The 26,250-nt window shown below is 37.2% G+C and overlaps 1 long non-coding RNA gene across 1 annotated transcript in view; it reads right to left on the reverse strand.

Moving 5' to 3' along the window:
• Positions 1–25,973, reverse strand: part of LOC124353693 — a 57,564-nt gene extending 31,591 nt beyond the window's left edge. The window contains exon 1 of the long non-coding RNA XR_006921615.1: positions 25,649–25,973. This is a non-coding gene — a long non-coding RNA (uncharacterized LOC124353693). The remainder of the gene's footprint in view (positions 1–25,648) is intronic.
• Positions 25,974–26,250: the final 277 nt, after the last annotated feature.

Raw genomic sequence — 26,250 nt, forward strand, 5'->3', positions numbered from 1 at the left:
AACTAAAGCAATTGTTGAGAGCTACCTCGTTGCTAATGGTTTTATCTACTCAGCTCAGTAAATTCATTTTTTAAGTAACTGAGGCGTATTGACTCAACGTAATGGCTGTAGCGACAGCGTAGCAATAGGCCGAGAATACCGAGCAAGGGCTCTTGTACCAAATTCTGCAGCTCCTCGAATGTTGAAGGAGGCTTCAGAAAATTTCAGAAGAGCAATGATGAAGATGATCTGTGGATTTCAAATTGATATTCATCGGCCTAATAGAATGGCAACATATACTCACGAATTTACCACACCTCGATGTCAGCCACTGGATTAAGGATCTTATAATTCTTGCCAGTAGTATTCTAGTTAACGAGAGTTATTTTCTTAAGGGGAAGCCAACCATTTGTTAGATTTGTAGGAGAGATCTTTCCCTTACTCTTTCTCTGGGCCACTGGCCTGTGCGAGGATCTTATCAAACAGAATAAAGATTGTAGAGTCAATACAGTACAAGATCGATAGTGCTGATAAAAAGTGCTACGGTACAGACAACATTGAACCTGCACTATCTGTAGCACAGATCCGAAGTCTGACGTCTTAGACCGCTCGGTCATCGGCACTCGGCATAGTTCATAAATGTGGAATTATGTGATGTGGTATTTTCACGTGATATTATATTATCCACACTATTTGCTTGACCAAAGAAAATGTATTATTTTTAAAAGAATTTGAACGCAGTGACAACACTCATTGAACACAGCCGACTTTACGCCATTTTATATCATACTTTCACCCAGCAACACTCTTTTGTAGACACAATTAATTCTTCATTTTGTATACTTTTAAGGAATTTACACCACAATATTATGCCAGACAAAATAGAAGACCGAAGGAAGTCCCGATTTAACGATTTCAGTCGCCCTACTTTACTTCCTCTCTGCTGACTACAATAATTGGATTCTGCATACTATTATTCTGCTATATTACTCCCGAGACCGAATTTTAATGTCATTCGCGCACTGATTTAGATTTTATATTCTCGATAAAAATACAAAATTATTCAATTTAAATTATGTTATCGTCAAATTAAGTTTGTTATGGTTATTTATTTGGAAGCCATTACGGTTACTTGTGTATCTCTTTGTATCTTTCTAAGGTTTCTACAACAACTAATAATATTAAAATCGCGAATATTTGTATATAATAAGAGATATAATGTTCACTCAACAACAGCATTTGCCCATGATTTAATTATGTAGGCTAGTTGAATATAGATACTACTCCATACTTTCCCAAACATCCATACTTTCTAAAATTCTAATGGTGGTTCTAAATCCCTGATTTTAAAGCTATAACAATTAAGTTAATTGTAGATTCAACTTCTCTACCAAACCTTTTGTTGAATTTTAAATCTGGATTAATTTAAATTCTCTTAATTAATTTTATCACCTACCTAATATTGAATTATGTTCTAGGTACTACAGTATACGTATGTTTAGGTCATCACAACGCATGTTTCACAACATTCATTGAACTGAAACCATCCACACGCTTTATTTGAATTAAGTGAACTAATTGTGGACTAACTAGGGGTAATCTGTGTAGTCTTAACTAGGGTCAAATGATTCTAATAATGGCCCTACAGCACCAAAACACCGTAGAGATGAAACCTACTTACCCTCAGTGTAGAAGCATATCTTTAATGAGAGTTCGATTTCTTTTCGGCCATATCCTGCCATTTCTTATATAGACCTAGGATCTTATCAAACAAAATAAGGAGAGCCAATGAGATACCGATCAGTGGCACTGATTGTTAACTCTCCATCAATTCTCGTTATGCTGTCGAAAAACTCACTACGCCATTTACTGAGGTTTAGAAACATAGACCTACTTATAAGTTCCCACAATCGTTCCTCAAACATCTTTCATTAAATATGTTTTTCTCAATGGAATATTTCATGCCTACAAGAACCATACATTTTAATGCCGCGAGCTTCCGTCACACCTCGATTATACGGTCGTGTTGCAATCGTGTGTAATGTGTCGCACTAGGCCGTATCATTGCAAGGCCAGGCTACACCATTGGTTATTAGTTAGCGTTACACGTCGCAATGCATGTTCATTTGCACCGCACGGCGCATCTGTCATTGCCACATCGGTCTACAATTGTTCGTTGCGTCTCGCACTAAGCCGTATCATTGCAAGGCCAGGCTACACCATTGGTTATTGGTTAGCGTTACACGTCGCATTGCATGTTCATATGCATCACATAGCGCATCTGTCATTGCCACATCGGTCTGCGATCGTTTCTTCCGTGTTATATTACGCTGTTTCACGTCAAGATCAGAATATGTCTATGACATAGAGTTATCGCGTACTCTCGGTTTTAGAGGAAGACCGAAACTAAGTTTGGAGCTACATACATTAATTGACCTTAACAATTGTGTCCAAAAATTTCAAAAGCCTCGATGTTCAGATAAATACATCAAAATCAAATGTTCCGAACTTTTCAATGCGTTCTATAGTAATTGGGATTGGTCATAACGTTTAGGTGGCAGGTATATTATTAGTTTCTTGAAATTCACCTTGATACAGAGTCAGCAGTAAATAATTATATTAGTCTCAGGAATTTATGTCTGAATTTAAGACCTTTGGTTAAATATTACCTGATCAGGTATTGATTATCGGCATATTAGGCTATACCTTAATTTATTCTTACATTTTATGTGGAATCGTGTTGTGGTTTGCCTGTGTAATCACCAGTTTTTTAGTTTTCAAACTACAAAAAAGCTTTTCGGGATATTGCAAATTTTAAATTCAGAGAGTTGCGCTGGACAACTCAAAAATAGTTGTCAACGATTGAGTTTTCCAAGTCTCTACACCATAGACACAAACTTATTCTGTTTTTCTAATTACGCCATAACTACCGGATGAGACATACGTGCAAATGAGACAAGAGGTAGAGATAAAGACCTAGCGAGATAACTACAGGATGAGACATACGTGAATATGAGACAAGAGGTAGAGATAAAGACCTAGCGAGATAACTACAGGATGAGACATACGTGAATATGTGACAAGAGGTAGAGATAAAGACCTAGCGAGATAACTACCGGATGAGACATACGTGCAAATGAGACAAGAGGTAGAGATAAAGACCTAGCGAGATAACTACAGGATGAGACATACGTGAATATGAGACAAGAGGTAGAGATAAAGACCTAGCGAGATAACTACCGGATGAGACATACGTGCAAATGAGACAAGAGGTAGAGATAAAGACCTAGCGAGATAACTACAGGATGAGACATACGTGAATATGAGACAAGTGGTAGAGATAAAAACCTAGCGAGATAACTACAGGATGAGACATACGTGAATATGAGACAAGAGGTAGAGATAAAGACCTAGCGAGATAACTACAGGATGAGACATACGTGAATATGAGACAAGAGGTAGAGATAAAGACCTAGCGAGATAACTACAGGATGAGACATACGTGAATATGAGACAAGAGGTAGAGATAAAGACCTAGCGAGATAACTACAGGATGAGACATACGTGAATATGAGACCTAGCGAGATAACTACAGGATGAGACATACGTGAATATGAGACAAGAGGTAAAGATAAAGACCTAGCGAGATAACTACAGGATGAGACATACGTGAATATGAGACAAGAGGTAAAGATAAAGACCTAGCGAGATAACTACAGGATGAGACATACGTGAATATGAGACCTAGCGAGATAACTACAGGATGAGACATACGTGAATATGAGACAAGAGGTAAAGATAAAGACCTAGCGAGATAACTACAGGATGAGACATACGTGAATATGTGACAAGAGGTAGAGATAAAGACCTAGCGAGATAACTACCGGATGAGACATACGTGCAAATGAGACAAGAGGTAGAGATAAAGACCTAGCGAGATAACTACAGGATGAGACATACGTGAATATGAGACAAGAGGTAGAGATAAAGACCTAGCGAGATAACTACCGGATGAGACATACGTGCAAATGAGACAAGAGGTAGAGATAAAGACCTAGCGAGATAACTACAGGATGAGACATACGTGAATATGAGACAAGTGGTAGAGATAAAGACCTAGCGAGATAACTACAGGATGAGACATACGTGAATATGAGACAAGAGGTAGAGATAAAGACCTAGCGAGATAACTACAGGATGAGACATACGTGAATATGAGACAAGAGGTAGAGATAAAGACCTAGCGAGATAACTACAGGATGAGACATACGTGAATATGAGACAAGAGGTAGAGATAAAGACCTAGCGAGATAACTACAGGATGAGACATACGTGAATATGAGACCTAGCGAGATAACTACAGGATGAGACATACGTGAATATGAGACAAGAGGTAAAGATAAAGACCTAGCGAGATAACTACAGGATGAGACATACGTGAATATGAGACAAGAGGTATAGATAAAGACCTAGCGAGATAACCAACGGATGCACAGAACAGTGATTTATGAACACTTGCCTTATTCTATAAACAGATTTACGAATTCAATAAAACTTGCCTCAACGCCCAAATCTATTAAACTACCTCAAAATCTGCTTAGTGTCAAACTCTTTTCTATGTTGACGCGTTTCTTGTTAGACTAGAAGACCGGGCAATGAAAAAGCCGGCTAGCTTTGAAAGTGGGTTGTTGTGGATGAATGGAGCGTGTAAACTCGAATGTTATAAGTTGCTATGTAGTATTGTTATGGGTGTTTGCTATACAATGTATATTGTAGATTGCAAATAAATTATTATATTTGACAATGGGTTAACTCCAGTCTTACAGCGTAAGAAGTCCCGTAATCAGAATATAAGATAATAATTTACAAACATAAATTGCCTGTCAACGTCTCATGTATATACTAAATTATTAACTAACATCTATCGAGATTCCAAAAATGTAATTTTGATATAATATTTAGTGTTTCAATTTGTAAACTTTTTAAAATATGTGTATCAAATAAAAATAATGTGGGAAAAAGTTCTAGGTACGCCCCTGAATGTCACGTGATTCTGCTGGACAGCCACGAGGTGATGTTAATAACAAAAGTGGCCAGTTGCGATATAACAACCCTCCCCCCCACGACCCACTACCGGTCACTAATTGTGTCGTCTGCCCAAGCACTCCCTCCCCGCCCCCCCCCCCCCCCCCCGACAATCCACCCACACCGCTGCACACAACGACACACCGATGCTGTTCACTGTGTAACGGCTCCATTCAAGTCCCGCCTTATTGTAATGTAAATGTGAACCGCTTAAAACCTCCTCTGAGTGCGCTGAAATGCGGCTAATTAAATAGTAAAGCACGGTACACGGTCCGACTGGCTGCTGGTTAATGGTGAATGACATTTTCCCAGAATCGATTTGCCCCGTGTGAAGACAAAGGGCTCCACTATTTGATTCAACATCGCCTTTGTCTCTTGCAAAGATATTGGATCGCCCCACTTCTACAAGGTGTATAAAATTCATCTGCCGTTTCACTTTCATCTGATGGTTTTCAAACCTCACCCTGATGTTTTCGACCCATTTCTTTTATTGACAGCAACATAAAAAATGAAGGTGAGTAAGAATGTAAACACGGAAGTTATTAATAGTGCTTAAAAGTAACTGATCCCGAGCAGACCCTGTAGCTCTGACGAATTCTGTTTATACCATCCACTGTTTAGTTCATATAGCTGCCGCATGAAGTCCTGCGGGGTCTCCCCTACCAGTAGACGCGACGCGCGTCCGAACCTAATCCCACGCAGAGATCGTACACTTAACGATTGGAGCCATCCTTAACGAGTGCTCATATCTACAACTAGCCACGTTTGCAGCGTGCAAACCACGATGGAATTAGCGTTGATGACTTCAAGGCTGAACCGGCCTCAAGATTGTGTTGGCTCACCGGCCACAAGATTGTGGTAAATTTCCGTTATAGTTCCGTTATAACTTGTACATATATTGAAACATACATCACTGAACCACCTGGTTTACACTGAAGCCACACGAACCACGCTCTAACTAATTCTGAAATATTCGGAAAGCTTCAGGCTCCAGATCCCGTACGACAACTCCGTGTTTTGGGATATCCCAGACTCCGAGAGCTACTAGCCTCTAGAACCTCGACTCCCGACAGCTACTAGCCCCTAGGAGCTCGACTCCCGGCAGCTACTAGCCCCTAGGAGCTAGACTCCCGACAGCTACTAGCCCCTAGAACCTCGACTCCCGACAGCTACTAGCCCCTAGGAGCTCGACTCCCGGCAGCTACTAGCCCCTAGAACCTCGACTCCCGACAGCTACTAGCCCCTAGGAGCTCGACTCCCGGCAGCTACTAGCCCCTAGAACCTCGACTCCCGACAGCTACTAGCCCCTAGGAGCTCGACTCCGGCAGCTACTAGCCCCTAGGAGCTAGACTCCGAGAGCTACTAGCCCCTAGGAGCTCGACTCCCGGCAGCTACTAGCCCCTAGGAGCTAGACTCCGAGAGCTACTAGCCTCTAGAACCTCGACTCCCGACAGCTACTAGCCCCTAGGAGCTCGACTCCCGGCAGCTACTAGCCTCTAGAACCTCGACTCCCGACAGCTACTAGCCCCTAGGAGCTCGACTCCCGGCAGCTACTAGCCCCTAGGAACTAGACTCCTGGCAGCTACTAGCCTCTGGGAGCATTCGAACTGCACCAGTCTGAGAACTCGCAGCCTCTACTTGTAGTAATTTAGCTAGTAGGAGTTCTCAACCGCGATACTCTACTTTATAAAAATTCAGATCATTGCGTGATAGATGTCCAAGTTAGAAGTTCGTTCTTTAGAAATAAAGGAACATTCACTGAAGGTGTACTATCCTGAAGGAGGCTGTCAATGTTAAATCAATACAGTTCTTTCTCTTCGAACCTAATTCTCTCACGTCGACTGAGTACGTCATCTCTACACCAAAGAGCTCTCACTTTTATGGATGAAATTATTTTGTATTAGGTAGTTTCTTTCAAACGTCTTTAAACGAGCAAGGAAATGTGTGACCAGAAGAGGAAATATTTGTCACATGGCTGTAGAATTCATTACATGTGTTTAAACAGCAATGGTCTAATTTAACGGGAGTGCCGATAGTCCGAAAGGCGTTGGACCGTGGAGCTTAATTAGAAAAGATAGCGCATGTTCAATTCCAGTATGTGGGGCGGAGATCGTTGTCCTTGACCTTGACGGAAGGACCCGACCTCACATAACGCGTATCGTAACCTGCCGCGACATGAGATTAGATTTACGACTTACGATAGACCGCAGTCGTTATCTCTTAGATAGGAAGGAGGCGCCAGGAGTGGAGATCAAACAAACCGCTACACTTCTGTCGTCATGCCCACGATTACCTTACAATGTAATGTCCCTGCGGCCGCCAGGGACGATATGGCTAAAGTAGGTTAGAACATCTGTAGAAGTATTGTTGAGATAGAACGCTTTAGTTTCCACTGTTCTTCTTTTATTAAGACTTTTCGATACCCAGCAGGGATCACTTCTGGCTGATTTATATCTTCCAATTGAACCCACCAGTGGGCACAGCAAAACCCGATGTGTCACTTAAATCTGGGCAACCTCATGGATGTCCAGTAGCGGCACATCACTAACCGCAAATGTCGAGATTCTGGGGTTGATTCGATAGGTTTAGTCTACTGTGGGAGATGGAGTTGGTGGGGGGTTTGTTCCCTAACCTCAGAGGTTCTTGCTAGCCTCAACAAGGGCGTGCCACCCCCTGCCTACTTTAACTGGAGAGGCTGGTTCACAGTTGGCCTCCCCTTCTTGCAGGGAGACATGACTTTGAGATGTAGTGCCCTAATTCTTCCTCAAGGATCTCGATAGGAGACGGCCCCTACTCCCTAACCTTACTCGTCCTGAATATCCTGTCACTCCGGAAGCACGCAAAGGTTCTTACAGGACTAAGTGCAATGTATAAGCTTCTTGTCCTAAGATAACAAAAAAAGACTTTTCAAATGAGGTGTCACTTAATTAGTCACATTTAAAAAATTTTGCATTTCCAAAATTTAAAAATTTTGAGCCGCCCCCCACTCCCACTCAAAATTCCATTTTGGTGGAATGAGCAAAATTTTAACAGTGACAAAAAGGTTCACTTATATTTCGTAGAATGATGTTCCGAGTCCCATCCCTTCATCTTTTTTATCCATTCAAAACTGAACAGAGTGTATCCATAGTTTTAACTCACACTGTATATAAAACCAATAGGGATGCATGATCTTCCCAATTAAAATACTAAGACTTGATCTCTTTCCGTAATATGGCACATCTGCTTTTTCGTAGAACGTCTATGCAGGATAGTATTCGTCACGGTCCTCAAGGTGTATGAGAGTATCTCTCAACCGAAACACTTCTGATCCGAAAGGAGGTTAGTATATGTAATGTGAAGACTATTTTCGTAATCTGTAAACCTCGGCTCATATATTACTAACATATATATTGATAACAATGAGGAAGGAAATTGGACTTGCTATGGTAAAACCACGAGTTGAAGGCAGATGAAAATTATGAGGAAGGAAATTGTATTAGCAATGGTAAAACCATAATCTGTAAGGCAACCCGCCATTGCTAATATTTCGAGATACATCCGGCAGTATTTCGTAGAAGATTGCACAAGTTCCACCGAAGGAAGGAAACGTCCATAGAGTAAATTTGAAAAGAAAGTTCAATGCCTAGTGTGCCCTAGTAACAGGGACATAAACACAAGTGCTTCCTGTGCAAAATTAAGTACAACAATGTATATTAAGCATATTGGAAAATAAAGAGAACTTCAAACCCGAAGGTGAATCAGAATAAGGACTAATTGTATAAATTTTTCTGCATTCGAATTTCATTAATTTTCTTCGGTAATTGCTGCTTACTTTTTATTGTTGCCCCTTAATTATAAGCAGTAAATTATGTAAATAAAATAAATGTATAAAAATAAGCAAAGTAATAAATATACATTATAAACCAACAGGAATATATTTAAAATACATGTTCAGGGTTACTTTACAGTTTTATAACGTTAAAAAAACTTTTATGGCATCATCTTCATTTTCTAAACCAATTAATAAAAAAAAAAACTGTTACTTTTTTACACAAACATTTAAGGAATGGAAAGAGTGCAGGTAAATTATTTAAAAATCTGGCAAAAAACACTTCAAGCAGCAGTGATGCAATAATAAAATACAACCTACATTATAATAAAATCACAGTAGTATTTTGTAACATACTTTGGTACGTTTATAACAATGTAATTAAAAGAGGAACTGGTGTACCCCCGCGCCACAAATAACCACGCGGTGAGGGATAAAAAATACCCGAAAATACCTAACGATGAGTTACAAAATTTGCTCGTAATCTACTATTTCTATCTGGTGAAAATTACTTGAATCTACTAAGTAAAACATTTTTCAAAACACGTAAATATTTCACTACTCCTAATTAGTTATAAAATCCGTTGTTTTTGTAAGTCGATTGTTGCGAACTGGTTGAATGAAAAGTGTTGGAAATAACATTTACGATAGGACACATTCGAAAATTGGCCCGAAAATTTACTCATGTGTGACCTCACCTAGGATTTTCCTTTCTTACTGAGCCAATAACGCTGGGTAGGTAGATAAAGGTGTCTCTTTTCGCGCTAGCCCTTACTTAAAAATACCAGCAAAACATCATCAATCACGTAAACATTAACACATATAACAAATAATCGGGATATTTTGGAACAACATTATGGAAAATAATCCCCTCTTTTATACAGCAAAGAATTTCTTAAGGGAACCAGGTAGTGACAATCTCGCCCATGTTAAATTTACCTTTTTTTAGGTATACTTTTCTCAAAAAGTAAAAGAGATACTGCAATAAAACTTTAACATTATTTTGTTTGTTGCTCTGTTAACAATAATAAGGATTATTAACATATGTTTCTCACGAACGCTTTTTTATTGATTTTTGAATATTAAATTTTTTTTAATACGTTTTTTGCATAAAAAGTGTTACAATTTTTTTATTTTTTATTTTCATGAAATAACACTTCTTATTATTGTTTATAGTGATAATACAAAGAATGTGTGCAAGTTTGGTCAAATTCGGTTCAATAGTTTGCAAAATAATGGTACCAAATGACAAAAAAAAACAAACTTTCGGAAAACCAGCATTTACACTCTGCCCTAAAACTAAACAATACAAATGTGTATACCAAATTGAACATAATTAATGTGCACCATAACCATAGTCTGGGTCATCTGGGTCTTCTTTGTTCTCAAGTATTGTACGTTTCACTGTTTTTCTGACTTCTTTTTTTCTATATCTTCCATGGCTTTTTCACCTTTTATTTTCATTTTCTAAATCTGTATTTCACTACATTATTATAAAAAAAAACGGGATCAATCAACCCCCACCCTACACTGAAATGTGAGTCGATCGGTTTTGGGCCCCCCAAACCCTAATCCTACACACGCCCCTGGGATGTAATACGGCTACGTAATCCCCATTGATACTTGGTGCGGGGAACTGGTTTTTACTGTACAGAGCCGCAATTCTCACCTCTCACTGCAATTTTTGGACAAACGAAATGACACCCTACACTTGCCGTTACGTAAATCCCACGTGTGCTAATCAGACTGCCGGTGTATCGGTCAGCCCATGTCCTGCACAACATAGGCTGTAATAAATTGTAGTACAGCAGGTCCGAACTAAATCACTACAGGACTGGTTATCTATTCATTGGCTGAACCGACTTATGTGAAACTAACTCATTGTCCGTAGAATATCGATATCATATCACTATAGTATTAGCAATTAGTAATTGCGACTGAAAGTAGTCGCCTTGCACGCACTCACCCTTACACTCCTGAGCTTGAGGGTTGGGGTCACTCCCGCACTTGCTTTCCGTCCCGTGTTATTCGGTGACATCTGAGACTCAAGACAAAGCAATACTCTTTTATAGTTTCACTCTATTATGCATTGTTTGGTATCATTTTTCATATTATAATGTTTACTATCTACATATAATAAGCCTAATAACTTTAACTTTCACCGAACACAAATGGTCCAAATCTCAAATACTCTCTGAACCGAAGTTTTTGGAGTTCATCAAGGATCAATTCTCAGTCCGATGTTTTTTTTCTAATCACATGTACGCTTATAACTCATACAGTACGCTTATAACTCAACATTCTCTTTCAGGAACAAACAAAAAAACTATATAGTAGGAAACAGTAGGAACAGCAAACTTTTATCGAAATCAACAGCTGTGTCCAGGATTTCAACAGCCTCAATCTGAAAATCAAATCCTAAAAATCAAATGTCATGACTTTCGCACTGCTATCAGTAGATCCAAATGACGCACCAGCCGTCTCTCACTACTTTGGAAGAAGTTTATTGTACGATATTCTTCGGAATATTCCTGGATCGGGAATTGAATGTGAAACTGTCCTCGAGTATTTATTTTTTGAGGTTTTTAGCCAAATACTGCCCCATTCAGGTTCTGATAACGGCGTATTATGGCCTGAATTATCACCATCTCACCTACCGTTTAGTGTTGTGAAGAGCAAGCACAAACGGCCAGTTCTCCAGAACTTTAAAAATCCAAAAACAATTGGATCGGATAATCGCACGATTGAAGATTAGAGAATCGCGCAAAGAAGGATTCAAAGGGTTGCAACTACTGACTCTACCAAGTCTCTACATGTTAAATACAACATTATTCTGTCTGTTTAAATGTGCTATGACTACCAGTCGAGAACGTCAGGGGTTCGCTTTATCAACAAATGGTATGTTTCAATCAAAAATTCCACAACGTCCAAGGCGTTAAGTCTGGTTTGAAACTCTTTTTAGTGTCTTTAGCATTTTACAGTCCTGACGAGTTTATGGCATGTGACTGGGTGACCGCATAATTAGTTGATTGGCGACCAGCGTTGGAAGTGGGGAAAATGATATGTTTGACCGAGATTTCGATGTAGTGTGACTGTTTGAAATTTTTGGTTGGTATTGACGATTGATACATATTTCTGGCAATAGAATATTATTTTACTGATTGAATTTAGGATGAAATAATAAACAACCAAAATATAGGTTACATTGTGGGTGTACTATAAGTCGGAAATGCGGCCAATCCTAGTCCTCTGCAAGTGTGTGCGTGCGAGTGAGCGTATAAGACTACGTGAACTCCAGCCGCAGTCACTATTTGCTAATATTATAGTTCGGTACTCCATGTCTTTGTCTCTCGATTGATCAAAACAGTTTTTTGAGTTAAACTTGCTTAAGTTATTCGGAATTAAACTTTTTCAGCACTTCCTAGTTTCGAGTAAGGAATACAGTTTCAAGTAAACAACATTAATTGTAAATGTAGCAACAGCTATATAAAGCATTGATTAAAACAATAACAAAACGCACTATATAAAAAACAACATATGAAATGTACGATTTTTAATTTGTATGTCTTTTATCATAAATATAAGCATTCTTTCTTTAGACGGTCGACTCCAGATTACGTAAAGTCCACTCTAAATTAGCGATTTTTAATATCCACTATTTGCTTTAGAACTAAAAGTATGGCTACTAACATCGACGATATTTTAAGGAAACCGCTGCCACTGAAGATGAAGCATCTCCTCTTAAGGCTGCATGGAGTTTAGTTGGCCGCGGGACAAGACCGAACAATAGTGGGTGTAAGTGTGGACCGGAAGTACGATTAGTTAACTCTAACAATAAGGAACAGGTGGAGCGGACCGGAAGCCACGGTCAGAGCGTCTTCACGACTGGGGCGTCATCTGGACATACGCTGCGCTGTACAACTGGCTGATAACTTTGGCACACTTTGCGGTTGTGAAGAACAGCTGTCCAATCAGCGACTCCACCTGATCATACATCACGACACCGAAGACAATCAATGAGTAGTTATAATGAAATTAGGCCTACAGTATAGATATCTTATTTTACCAGGTGAAGTTACAACTAAGAGCCCTCTCTAACACAACCTGTGGACCAACGGCTTAGCGGTGACTTCTGAACCACCACCAATGGCCGGGCAGGCGGGCTGCTTGCAAGGACAGGATCACTCAGCGGTCACCATTCCAAGCAGCAGCCACGCTCGACGTTCCTTGATTCGGTTATCTTGCGTTAACCGTATATCCGCTACACTACGCCATTGGCAAGAAGCACACGGTAAAAAGTATAAAGAAGTTAAGTTATTAATCGCCAACATAGCGAGAGTATATTAGAATCAATAACAAGTACTTAGGTGACTGGTTAAAAAAAAAAATATACAAATAAAACATAACAGCTAAAGGATAATCTTTAATCTGATACCGGTACAGATTGACTCCTGGAATCTGGAGTCCACGTCTGTCCGAAGAGATACACAAAATGTGGCGACGAAGACGTTCAAACCGAAATCATTGCAGTATTTCAGAGACACCAATACTAGAAAGGAGCTCTTGTCCAGCAGCTATCCGGTGTAGTCTAGATGAAGAGGTGTTCTCAATGTCTCACCATGAGCACAATTGATGAGATTTTGCGCAACTGCATGTTACTAATCTACACAACACACGAGACACCATACGGTACAATAAAAATAAAATTGAATCTGTAAGGACCTAAAATGACGTACGACTGGTCCACCTAATCTACTTTACCAATTTTTAATGATGCCCATCCAATGCGTAGACACAAGTTGCAAAACTTCCAATTTGGAATCTGGAAATTTATTACTCCACTCAGACACACACAGACTGTCGAGCGGTTGAAAGGTCGGTCGGTTGAGTGGAGGCTCTCATTGGTTATCTAAGATCGCGGTTGCCGCGCTGGTGCCGCCGTTGTTGCCGGGGTCAAGATGCTGCTGCTGTAACCGTTGCGTGTGCGGAACTCTCTGCCATGTAGTGCGTGCGAGGCGCGGGCTGTGCCTAACGAGCTTCACCGCTACTGTCACACCTCGTGGCCATACGAACACGTACAATCCCGTTTTATATTCAGAGATCCATCCACCCCGTGCCTTCTGAATGCGTGGCACGACCTTCGCCTCCAGAAATATTCTTGACCGGTTTCCGTGGGTGGACACCTCTGCCTGAGTTGGCTCACTGCCCTATGAAAATTCAATTGTCACGCGGATTTCGCGATTTGGCTACGATGGATGCGCTACTCTCCAAATAAAACTACCAAGTTCCCTCCGAATCTCCAACATCCCGTTCACTCGTGCCTCAAGATGCCGAACGTCTAGGTCGCGTAAGCTTACGAAATAGTTAGTCAAAGCCCAGTGAATTATTACCTCTATAGAAATGGGCGTTGCACAGATTAATACATCCGTGAGCAGAGAATTTAAGACCCTATTACACCATTTAACACTACTTAGTTTTTGGCGTTAGCCAAATAAGACAATATTTAAAACTAGTTTCTATGGTATGGACAAGAGTAACCATAGAAAAGCTGGAATAACTGAACAACATGGAGTGTTAAAATTTTAGAGAAAGCTCCCACAAATAATTCGGACTAAAAAATTGAAATATTAGCACCGTCTTTTATTTCGGGCGGAATATTGTTGCACAACTTGGATCCTTGATAAAAAAAGTTAATGAAGAGATAGTTAGTTAAATTATCAGGGGTCAAATTATGTTTATATCTAGTATAAAAGTTATGAATCAACGTTTCAAAATCATTTCGGTTTTATAAATTAATATAATATGTTAACAACATGTTAAATCACGAGTGAAGGCAATGTTCCCGTCTGTTCGAAGATGCTCCCTACAACTTTCACTTGGACGCAGCCCCCAAACTATTCTCCAGGATCACGCAACTTTGTGCGTCTTGGTTGGGTACCGGGCCACACAGGCATAGGTGGCAACGAATACGCCGACAGGCTTGCAAAAAAACGGAGCAAGCATGCCATACACCGGTCCAGAACCGAGTTGTGGTATAAGCAAGTCAGCCGCTTACCAAAGTATAAACAAATGGTCCAGGAAGACACACCGCTTGCGGTGGCAGAGTCACCAAGGACAAGCACTCGGCAAAAGACTGCTCACTGATTCTAGCTCCGGCTTCACCAGATGGCTAATGGGGCTGGGCAGGGATCGGGTTAAGCAAGTGATTGCCTTGATCACTGGACACGGCCACTTCAGGAAACACCTAAACACTCTAGGTTTACGAAATGAGGACTCGGAGTGTAGACTCTGCAATAAGTCTGAAGAGACTGCAAAACACATAATACTGGACTGTGAGAGACTGGGAGCAAGGAGAAGGGCTCTTTTCGGTGATAAACAACCAGGCGACGAACCAGATGCTAGTATCGGGGAAAAGCTTCTTAGCCTAATTAAGGGCACAAAGATAGGCTTACCCCTCTAACATCAAAGGGGCACACAATAAGCTCAGGTTGACGTGTGAGGATCTGTGAATCTGTGAATCACCCTAAAGCAAAAAAAAAAAAAATTCTCCACGATCTCTTTTGGAGAACGACAGCTTTCTTGAAATTATTCTGAGGCAAACCTCTAAACAATATGCCGTAGGTCAAGAGGGACTGGATAACTCTCTAGCAGGGAGTTTCTCGGGAACCAAAATAGACGTATTGCGACATAAGTAAATGAGTTAAGTTTTGTACAAACATAATCGATATGGATATCCCATTTCATATTATTATGTACCTTACAGTTTAAACTCTTATGTGTGTAATCAATAGAGTCAACCTGAACACGTCTGACCTTTCCAGTAATGCCAAGTTGACAGGTAACAGTACTAGGACTTACGCGAGAAAACCGTTATGAAATCGCCTCTTCTCTCTATTCTTCCAGCACTCCTCTTCTCTTCTAAACTTTCTTCAAACCATCCAAATATGGCAACCTCATCACCTCGCCGTGACTTCAACTGAATTAATTTGAAATTTGAAAAAATGGGAACTTAAAAATTTTTCTCAACAATTTCAATATGCTCTTGAGCAATTTCAAAACTGCAACGAAGAGTCGTGCAGGTCAGCTTTCAAAAACCTGAAACTCTTGACATTACCTTGCCTCTACATCTTGGGATAAATGTTTTGTTTAAAACCAAATTTTTTGATTTAAGCTCTTATTCAACTAAAGACAGGGACGACTACCGAACTGGGAGACACAGGACGTAGCTCACAAGAGTTTGCCTTCTCAGGAAGGAGTTCGATGTGTCAACAAATTGCCGAACTCGATCAAAAGTGTCCCCGTGACGGAGGCATTTAAAACTCGTCTAAAAACAACATTGACCACACACGCGTTCTACAGTATAGACGAGCTTATGGCACACAGTTGGGAGACCACTCCAATTGGTTGACTGACCGGGGAAGTGGTGGATAACTTCAAACTAATGAGAAAGAGTGAATGCAAAAATTATACGTTTGATTGTCCGTTTGGACTTTGATGTTAGAATGAATGAAAAAATTTTGCTAAACTTGATGGTTGCTATAACATTGCTTTTGTTTTGTTTTACGCAATACGAAATTTATTATTTTATTATTATTATGTTAGCTGTGAATGTTAAAGCGGTGACATGCCTAGGTATACTGGCGAATGCATGGAATGCACGCACGCACGCACGCCGTACACATGCCATCTACCGACACGCCAAATGGCGCTTGCCACAACACACCCGCAATTCCTACCTCGGTGAGTCACCGTCACATTCATTCAAGTCTTCAATAATTATTTCAACTCTAGACCAAACTACTTACATTGTAAGAAGTGTGAGTTTTGTTGAGCATTTGTCTTAAAAGGAATCCGAAAACAGTTTTAGATAGAAGCTAAATTTTAAATAAATCGTCCAACTTAAACAAATTGAATGATTCGTTCAACAAATAAATCGACTAGTATTTTTTGATTAAGCCACCTAAATAATACATTTTAACAGTCTAATAGAATCAACTTCGCTTAGAACTACCTTTTGTTTTGCAGTCTGTCAGAGAATTGAATCCTCATCATTTTACCCAATCCATTCGTTCGTCGAAATGAAGATAAATCATAGACTACTCGTCAAATTAATAAGAAAGGAAACGTTTAAAAACAACCTTATTTGTTTTTACATTTCCTGCTAATAGTGAACATTCAAGGTTCGTTGTAAAACAGCTTTAGCTCTTTGTTTTAGTATTCACGCGGTATAGTGCAAAAATAAATAAAATAAATATAGAATAAATAAATAAATAAAGAAGACTGTCCTAAAATGTCATAGTCAATCGTATTTTATTTGGGTTATTTAATGTTCAAAACCGTTATAAAACTGTAGGGCAATGTCTAAATATAATTAAAAGACAATATGGGGAAGCCTTTGGCACCTCTCCGCCGCGGCTTCCCCTCCTTGCCAGTCGCGATTCCCCTATCGCGCATCTAAGAGACCACATGGAATCTCTCAGGGCTTATACGCTTCTTTATAGTTACATTTTACCTGTTGTTGAAATATCACAAATAAGTTAATTAAAAAATGAATAGGTCTAGTAATTACAACGGACTTTCATTTCCGAATAGCAACCGGCTCTACAAAGATCGAGGCATAATTTTCATACGGCTCCCTCAAACCATATTCCACACCTAGGCCTACACATAAGGAAATAATCACCGTCCCTTCCATAAATTGTTTTAATTGATTATTTTCATATTGTTTTCAATAATTTAAGAAACCCAAATGCTCAGTTTAAAATTCAAATTTTTTACCGGTGAGACGGAACATTACTTTGTTTTTGTGCGCCACATTCTATCATAGACATACTAGAATAGGCCAATAACTCGAATATTGGTCATGTTAATAATCTTAACAACATAGTGTTTTACACTTTTTATTGATCGAAAATTCGCAACATCTTCATCGATATTATAATAAGCCTTCTCGGTCAGATGGCGTCGTAATCGAGATTTGTAAATGTTGGTGCAAAGCGAATATACTACGTCTTTAGAAAGTGAGTCAAAAGGTTGAGGCCCTTATAGACCATTGCATTTTTATAATAATTCATTTTAATATTAAGTTCATTCATTGTTAAGTTTTAGTTAGTTTTGTGTTGGGTGGAGTATATCCGTGTAATGAGGGGAATAAATTCAAAGCTGAAAACCACCCCTCCGGAAGTGACAACGACAAATGTCCCTCCTGCCCTGCCCTGGCCCCAGACGACCTCAAAACTGTCTTATGAAGAACAATCAGCCTTTCAAAATTACTGTTGCAGCAAAATCCCCAGAAAATAAATCCGTTCGTCACACGGGATTCTAGAACTTAAAATACACCATCTTGAGGAAATATTTTCAGACGAAATTCCCGATGTTTATTAAAACTGTACGAAGTTCGTCTTCATGTTTTTCATTTTGCCTCTTACACTGAAATGTAGGGGGGTATATTAAAAATGCAGCCCATCAAAAAATACTTGTTATCTTGATCATATAACAAGTTGTAGAACTGTTGAGGCTCAAAACATTGAAATAATAATCATCATACTGTCATGCATTAAGCTGAATTTAAAATTAAATTTACCACACCAAATATATTTTGTTTAAGTACAAAATGCTTGGAAATTAAACATTTTAAATTCTTTATTTTAGTGTTTATACAAATTAAACAACAATGTCTTTGGTAAGGGAACATTTATTAATACCTCTGACTTTAACCTATAGGCCTACTGAGTTTTCCAGAATTATTTATTAAAATTAAAGTAGTTATGATTTTTAAGCATGCTAAATTCCAGTTAGGTACTTACATATAAATAATAAATTATTTAATGGACGACATTGGAATTTGTTTATGAGTTTTCAATTTTAGTTGACATTTTAGTTGCTACTCGGATGATGTCACCCACATTTTGCCGCAACCCCCACAGATTTTGGAAAGGGGTAAAATCAAATACACATAAAAACAAATTTAGGAACTCTGAAAACATTTCCTTAAGTGTTCAATTTCATTTACATTGTTTAAAACGTTGAGAATTCTATTTTTAAACCTTTTATAAAAAACAGCCTTTGATCCAATGAATATTCTTGAACAATTGGGAAGATTTTCAAACAAGTATAGTTATAGCCTAATAACAGTTCATATTTTATATACTACACCTTTCAAAATCAATTATTTCGTCATCAGGTGACACCAAAATGTTTATACATACGGTAATAAAATAAATTGTAATAATGGTCTATATGAAACAATAATTGTTTTAAAGGCATAGGTTGAACAGTTGTCTAAAATATGAATAGTGGTTAACTCATTCAGGTTTTAATTATTTAATATCGGCCTATTTTACAACACTATTAGACGAATTCTTCTCGAGATTATTTTTCATTTCAAATTCAATTACACGTATTACTTTACCAGGTAGGCTACGGTTGGGATTTGAGCGCGGAAATATTAACGTTTCCATCGTCGTACTACCGCCGCTGTGTTGTCATTAAAGTTGCGTAATTCACCCGTACTTTATTATGACATGACGGAGTCCCAGTCTATTGAACCGCAGACCCGTTCCTGTCCCCCTGTCTTGCGTCGAATACCGTGAAAATAACACAAAAACGCGGCCTAAGAAAGTCCAAGCCCTAGAAAAATTGACGCTATAATAACCAGCGCAACAGAACGGCAAATGTTATTGTTATGCGAATCAATTAAACTTTAAAATTGAAAAAAAACTAGACTAATAATTAATCACACCACTGAACTTCAAGATGAGTTTTATTGTGTTACTATAAATCTTATCAGCCTAAGATGCTCTAGTACATACCTAACCTACGGACCTAAGCTATAGCCTTGTCGCTAGTTTTATGATTGCTTCGCGGATTTCTATTACTATTTCAAAATTTGAAGCTCTATCTGGAAACATTTCGGCATATTATTTCAGACTAGCCTCAAAATAGTATTTCTTAAATGTAAAAAAAAAAACAGGTCCCACACCGTATTCGACCTGGGTCAACATTCAGCTAATACTAGTGAGTAGTGACTATAAAAATCAGCCAATGGTATCCAAGATGGTCCAACTGTTTCACGCCTAGTTCGACCCACCAGTTTCCAATCTTCCTGCATTTGTTTGGCTAATAAAATACAACTTTCTTGGCTCCCATAACTTAAATTATGGACATTAGGGTCAGTTAAGATTAATTAGGGATTCAAGATCAAGGTCATATAGAAATACATTCTAACCTCAAAACCATCATACACAAAGTAAATGCATTTCAGTATCGCGCCAAGAAGTCCAGTCAAAAAAGATGGTTGATTGGTGTTTCAACACGCTTCGAAATCTACAATTCCTACAAAAATGTTACAATAAACACCTTCACTTCGACTCTACACTTAGAGATCTCGAGTGCATTCAATCTGTCTCTGCACACTAAAGCGTCTGGCGCAGTTAACGCATTGAACACATTTTTATAGTGAGTAGTCTTTATCACTGACTATTCATTCTTGTTGATATTCGGTTTTCAAGAACCGTTAAACATGGACTAGTACCGTTACCGTGCAAGTGCAACGTTGGATGGACATTTTACAAATAGTCCAATGTGGAAAACCGTTTCACTCAAAGAGTCTAGTGTGTAATCTCTCTATATTAGTAAGTATGTTATCTCGAGGTTTCTCCCGGCGAAAGCCTCGGAGGTAACAATTCAACTAGAGGTGGAGATATTCCACATCTTGGCCAAGATTGCTCTCATCTCGCTCTGGACCATTACTTTCCCCGCGTTCGTTATTTTCGCAACGTTTATTGGAATTAAGTGGAAAATTCGCCATTCAAATCAAATTCAACAGCAATTGGAAATTTGATATTTTGTAACTTCGTAAGTGGCGAAATGTCGGGGAACGATTCTACTCAGTTTTCAAGATTATAACCTTTTTAAAGAAACCTTACATACAAAATCTCTAAGGTTAAGCATAATATGATTAGGTTAGTAAAAACTTATATTAATTAATTGTACTTCAATATGATAATATGATAAGTTACTTTCATTGATAAGTTCAACATTCATAAAAATACAGTTATTAAAAGTGTTTTTTTTCAATTTCGTAAACAAACACATTTTCTAAATGTTTTTAAAACAATCTGAACTTTAATTACTCAAATTAAGTATTTATTTTGTTATTTACTTTTGAAACTTTTGTTTAGCGGAATTTGTACGTAAATGTTCTCTCCAAATGATTAAGAGAAAGCACAATTAAATTATGATTCAAAAATTGTACTTTTGCAGTTAATACGTTAATGCTGGTTATTTGTTTTAATTTAGAAGTAAGTGATAGTTAAAGGATTATTATTCCTACATTGTATCTAGGACCAGGCTACATTCAGTGGATGTTCTGATTTATACTGTATTCCACGTAACACATTAATACTGTACTTAAATAGCAGTTTTGTCACTGAAAAGTTAACTCTCTCCACAAGACAAAATTATGATCTACATTGCTTGGAAAATCACCGACAAGTGTAATGAAAACTTTGATGCATGTGGCACTCTATGTGAGTAACTGGAAGCAATCTTAACATTAGTTAACTTAAGCCCACTGTAAAAGAATTTAAAATTTTGAAATGTACTTGATAAATACGATTTTCATTAATGTTTCATTTACTGTACCCAACTAACAGTTCACATTGGATGATACAACACTTTACACAGACGTTCGGTCAACTATAATGAACCAATTAAAAACAAAACTAATATTTATAACCTTACCAAAAATCAATACCAGTAATTAAACTCCAGAGTAGTATCTGGCACAGATGGAGGCATTCTAAAACCAAAATTATTAAATGACAACGTTTCGAGCTGTTTCATCAAATTCACTAAGGTTCTGCAAAAACTTTATTTTCTTTAAATACGGTTGGGTGATAAATTTATTATTGATGTATTAATTTTAACAAATTAATTCATTACCAAACAAGTTTAAATTGAAGAAGAATTGTTATCGCTGTTTAATAAACAACCTCTGGAAATATTCCACAAATAAACACTAATGTATGAGTGAGCGACAAGAATACACCTTAGAACACTTTTGTAGTTTTTTTGTTTATTTATACGATGTACATTTCGGATTCGAAGAATCTATCTTCAGGTTCTTGTAGGTTAAGGTAAATAAATGAAGTAAATAAATAATTGAACCAAATTGACACTTGTTTTAACTGAAGATGGATTCTTTGAATCCAACATTTACATTGTATAAATAAAAAAACTACAATAGTGTTCAAAGGTGTATTTTTGTTACGTATATTAAACATTTTTCGAAGCTACATTTCTAATACTAATGAGTAATACTGATTTTTTTTTTAAGACACAGACATTTGACACTGGCCTAAACAGTTTTACCAACTTTAACCATATTACGCACATAAACTACGTTATTTTAGAGCCAGCCTCCTGGTACATGCGGCATGCAGCAGACAACCTTTGCATCTGTTGCAAGTTCATTATGACCACACCAAACTTGGTAGTCACCAGGTCCGGTTACCTGTGATGAATCCACTTTCTCCACTACCAACCTGAACGCATGCCTCGATGCAAGACTCAGACACAGCTAATCAATTGTTCTGCTGCTTTCTTTTCCACAACAGATAAGCGACAACTGATTTATTAATAATATCCTTTTATTGTTACAAATAACCTGAAGGTTTAGGGCAAAACTGAAATATAAGCTTTTACTTTTCAAATGATTTTAATTCTGTTAAGTGTAAAGTTTTTTAATACAATTAACTCTTCATAGATACTAGAGTGCTGATAATAGTTCACACTTCAGAGAATAGTTACTGGAATAAATTGATAATTTCTAAAATAGAATTACTACACTTGATATTAATTTCTTTATTTGCAAACTATAATATTCAACCATGTATCTAGTACCAAAACTAGTTGAGTAGAGCTAATTTAAAAAAGAAATCAATAATAAGGAAGACTTTAGGAATAGAATGGTATATTTATTATTATATATTGTAAAAGGCAAAACAGTTACATTACAAATTTCAATTCTGCAAAGCACCCACATTTTCTCTACAAAGGATTGTATAAAAATTTGTTCATTCTACGAATTTCTCATTGATGCCATGACTACTAACACAAATGTAAAAATGTTCACTAACATTCAGCTCGATCCCATGGAGTGAATGCACCATCATCGAACTCAACGTTACCAGATATAAAAATAAAAGCTCGCACTTAATTTTAAATCGCACGTGTCAGTGTCAATTCATTCTCAAGCAGACTGATAAGATAGAAATTAATCTTTTCCTATTCATTCGCTAATGCTCAGCCAATCATGGACAAAATATCTATTTGTTTATTATAGTTTTCAAAACATTACACAACAGATTGTTTATGCAGTCAGTTCGTTTTCTTCTTGCATTGATAAATAAGAAAGAACATCTTCCTTCGTAAAACTCAGTGAAACAAAAACTCACTAACTCAAGATAAACAAATTAGAAAATTTTATTTTTTAACTATTATCTCATCATATACATTGGTTGGGGAGACTTAAGTGGCATACACTAATTCAATTGTTATTATCGAACGATTCAATATATATTATGACAATTCGATATTATATAATAATCGTACACAACAAGAGTTTTAATATATTACAATTTTAATAACATAAATTTAACAATAACACTCCAAATTAACAAAACCAACTATGGCCTAGACCTACATATTAGAAAAACATTACAATATTTATAGCTTGCCTGGATAGCAGTGAGCAACCGCTTTTGTAAAATGGAGGAAATGATTCTCCACATGGGTAACTAGGAGATAAAACCATATGTATATCTAGAAATATCTTAAATAATTTCCTCATATTGATCACCATTTCCAAAACTTCTTGCTTTTTATTACTTACATTAAAAATTACCGTAACTAAGTTGAAATCATGTGGTTAAATAATTGTGATAATAAATTATTCATTTGGATAAAAACAATACATTAATTAACAAGTGTAGGCCAAATCAAAATCAAATCAAATCATATTTTATTGCATTTTTACAATTTTACATTTTATTGCAAATGTCAGTAAATCATTCTGTAAAAGTTAAAGCATTCACACATGCACCCAAACCTACACTTCCACACATTCACTCAAGCACACTCTCACTGACTCCAGATCCTATGCCTCTCATAAATCCCAGCGGCTCATCATGAACTCATCGACAGAGTAGAACGCTCTAGACACCAAATAGGCGTTTTATACGAGTTTTGAATTGGTTTTTATTGTTCGAGTTCTTTATACTTTCCGGGAGCTTATTGATCAATCTGACACCAACTTGTTGCACGTGGCAGATGCTGCGTAAGCGTCAGCCTTGTTGGGCTCGATAGTTGTCCCTGCCTCTTGTTTCATATCGGTGAATGTCCTCACCGCGGACCATAGTGCATTTTGATTTGCAATACATGATCACGTCGTATATGTAGAGGCAGGGCAATGTCAGAAATTCGAGCTCCCTAAAAGATTCCCTGCATGACTCTGTAACTTAACTTTCATTTAAGTCACTTATTAAAGTCTACCCCAATGCTTTTTAAAATTTTGCTTATTAGTATAGTACATAGTTTTTGAATTTAACAACAGCACCAACTAAATTTTAACTTTCACATACAGTTAACAAGCATTTCATCACCAACATGACAGGTGGATTGTTTGTAGTAAGCTGCAGAATAAACATAAACCTCTCTTGCCTAACCAAGGGTCACTCTTTTTTTAAAGAAAAAAACCAAAGAATTACCGATTATGAACTCAGCGTAACAAGCTCAACATAGGAATTTTACTATCTTTATTTAATGTAACATACCCTTGTACACCTGAAAAGGTCGTGGTACGGCAAAGTGAACAAGAATCTCTTGTAACCTTTCCACTCCTGAGATTGACTGAATATATTTTATCAATTAAAACATAACATAAATCAAACAAAAATAACTTATTTTCATGAAATCTTAGTCCTTAGCTTAGTCCGATATTTTATCTCATTGTTTTTGTTGCTTGAGATGAAACTCCAGACCTCAATCAAAAGTCTAATATGTTTTATGCTAAACATTGTTAAGTTAAAATAAGTTTGCCTAAACCTATACTGCAGAGAATTAAATTAAAATCTCTACAGGCTGCATGTTTATTTATCAAAGTATGGATACCCTACCTTGAACAACCTAATCTTTCCATTTAAAAGTAAAAATTTTTAATATTACCTAGCAATAAGTAACCAAATCAGACAGTGATTTAATGAATTATACCTTGAGAACTACACAAATGTGCTTATTCACTCAATCAACAAAAGTAGACTATAATGTTGTACACAGCTCTAGTCTTTATTTGGTTTCCAGTACGACAACAATTAGGACTGTAAGATTAGGCCTATGCACATTTGTACAATGAAAAATAATAATTTTCACTACATATCAGACCAATTATTGTTGCAACTGATATGCTTCTAGCTAATTTAAGAAAGAAACTCTGCTTTCCTTAAGTTATCTCTAACTGATAGACAACTAGAATAAAAGTAGTTAGGGATTAAAATTTTATTTATTTCGAAACGAAACAAAAAACCTAAATTGTTATTTTTAAATTAAGCACGTAAATCATACATTAATATTACAAAGGCTACAATCTATCAATCATGAATAACCCAAAATTGCTATAGGCTAGATAGATCTTAATAAACAAGGCTTGACAAATAGGCTAGGATATCCTAGTCAAAATTATTCAACAAAATACTTATAGGCTACAAAACTTACGTGACATAAACAGTTGAATAACCGTCTGAAAATCCTATGTAAGTATCCTTTTGGCACAACAATGAAAAATTCACTTGATTTTATCAGCAGATATGCTACCTAGTTGTCACTTCCAAATCCACTTTAACAAAGACAATAAAATCATGTAAAACAGGGAGAAAAATAAAAACAACAAATAAACTTTAAATATATTAAAATTATGGTGGGGTTTTTATTCAATATGACATTAAAATGTACAAAACAAATACAAAAATTCACTTTTCGTACGAAGAAATACGACACAACACAACTGCAGTCAACAACCCCGAACCGAAACTCACCGGTTTTGCACTCGCCAGGTGGCATGTACATCGCTAATCACCAGACAGGCAACCTATAAAACAAAATACACTTTTAGCGTTCTATTGTATGCATGTTATAAAATGTAAGTCTAAATATTAATTTTAAAAAATTGTAGTTATCATCGTACATATATTTCATTTTCTTTCCGAACAGTATATCCTATGCCTTATTGACTCTTTTAAATAGGTACAAGTTAAAAAACTTTATGTTCCATAAAATACAAGAAAACGCATTACACGACATAAATAGATTAATATTTA

This window comes from Homalodisca vitripennis, chromosome 2, assembly GCF_021130785.1.
Source record: "Homalodisca vitripennis isolate AUS2020 chromosome 2, UT_GWSS_2.1, whole genome shotgun sequence".
Classification (NCBI taxonomy): domain Eukaryota; kingdom Metazoa; phylum Arthropoda; class Insecta; order Hemiptera; family Cicadellidae; genus Homalodisca; species Homalodisca vitripennis.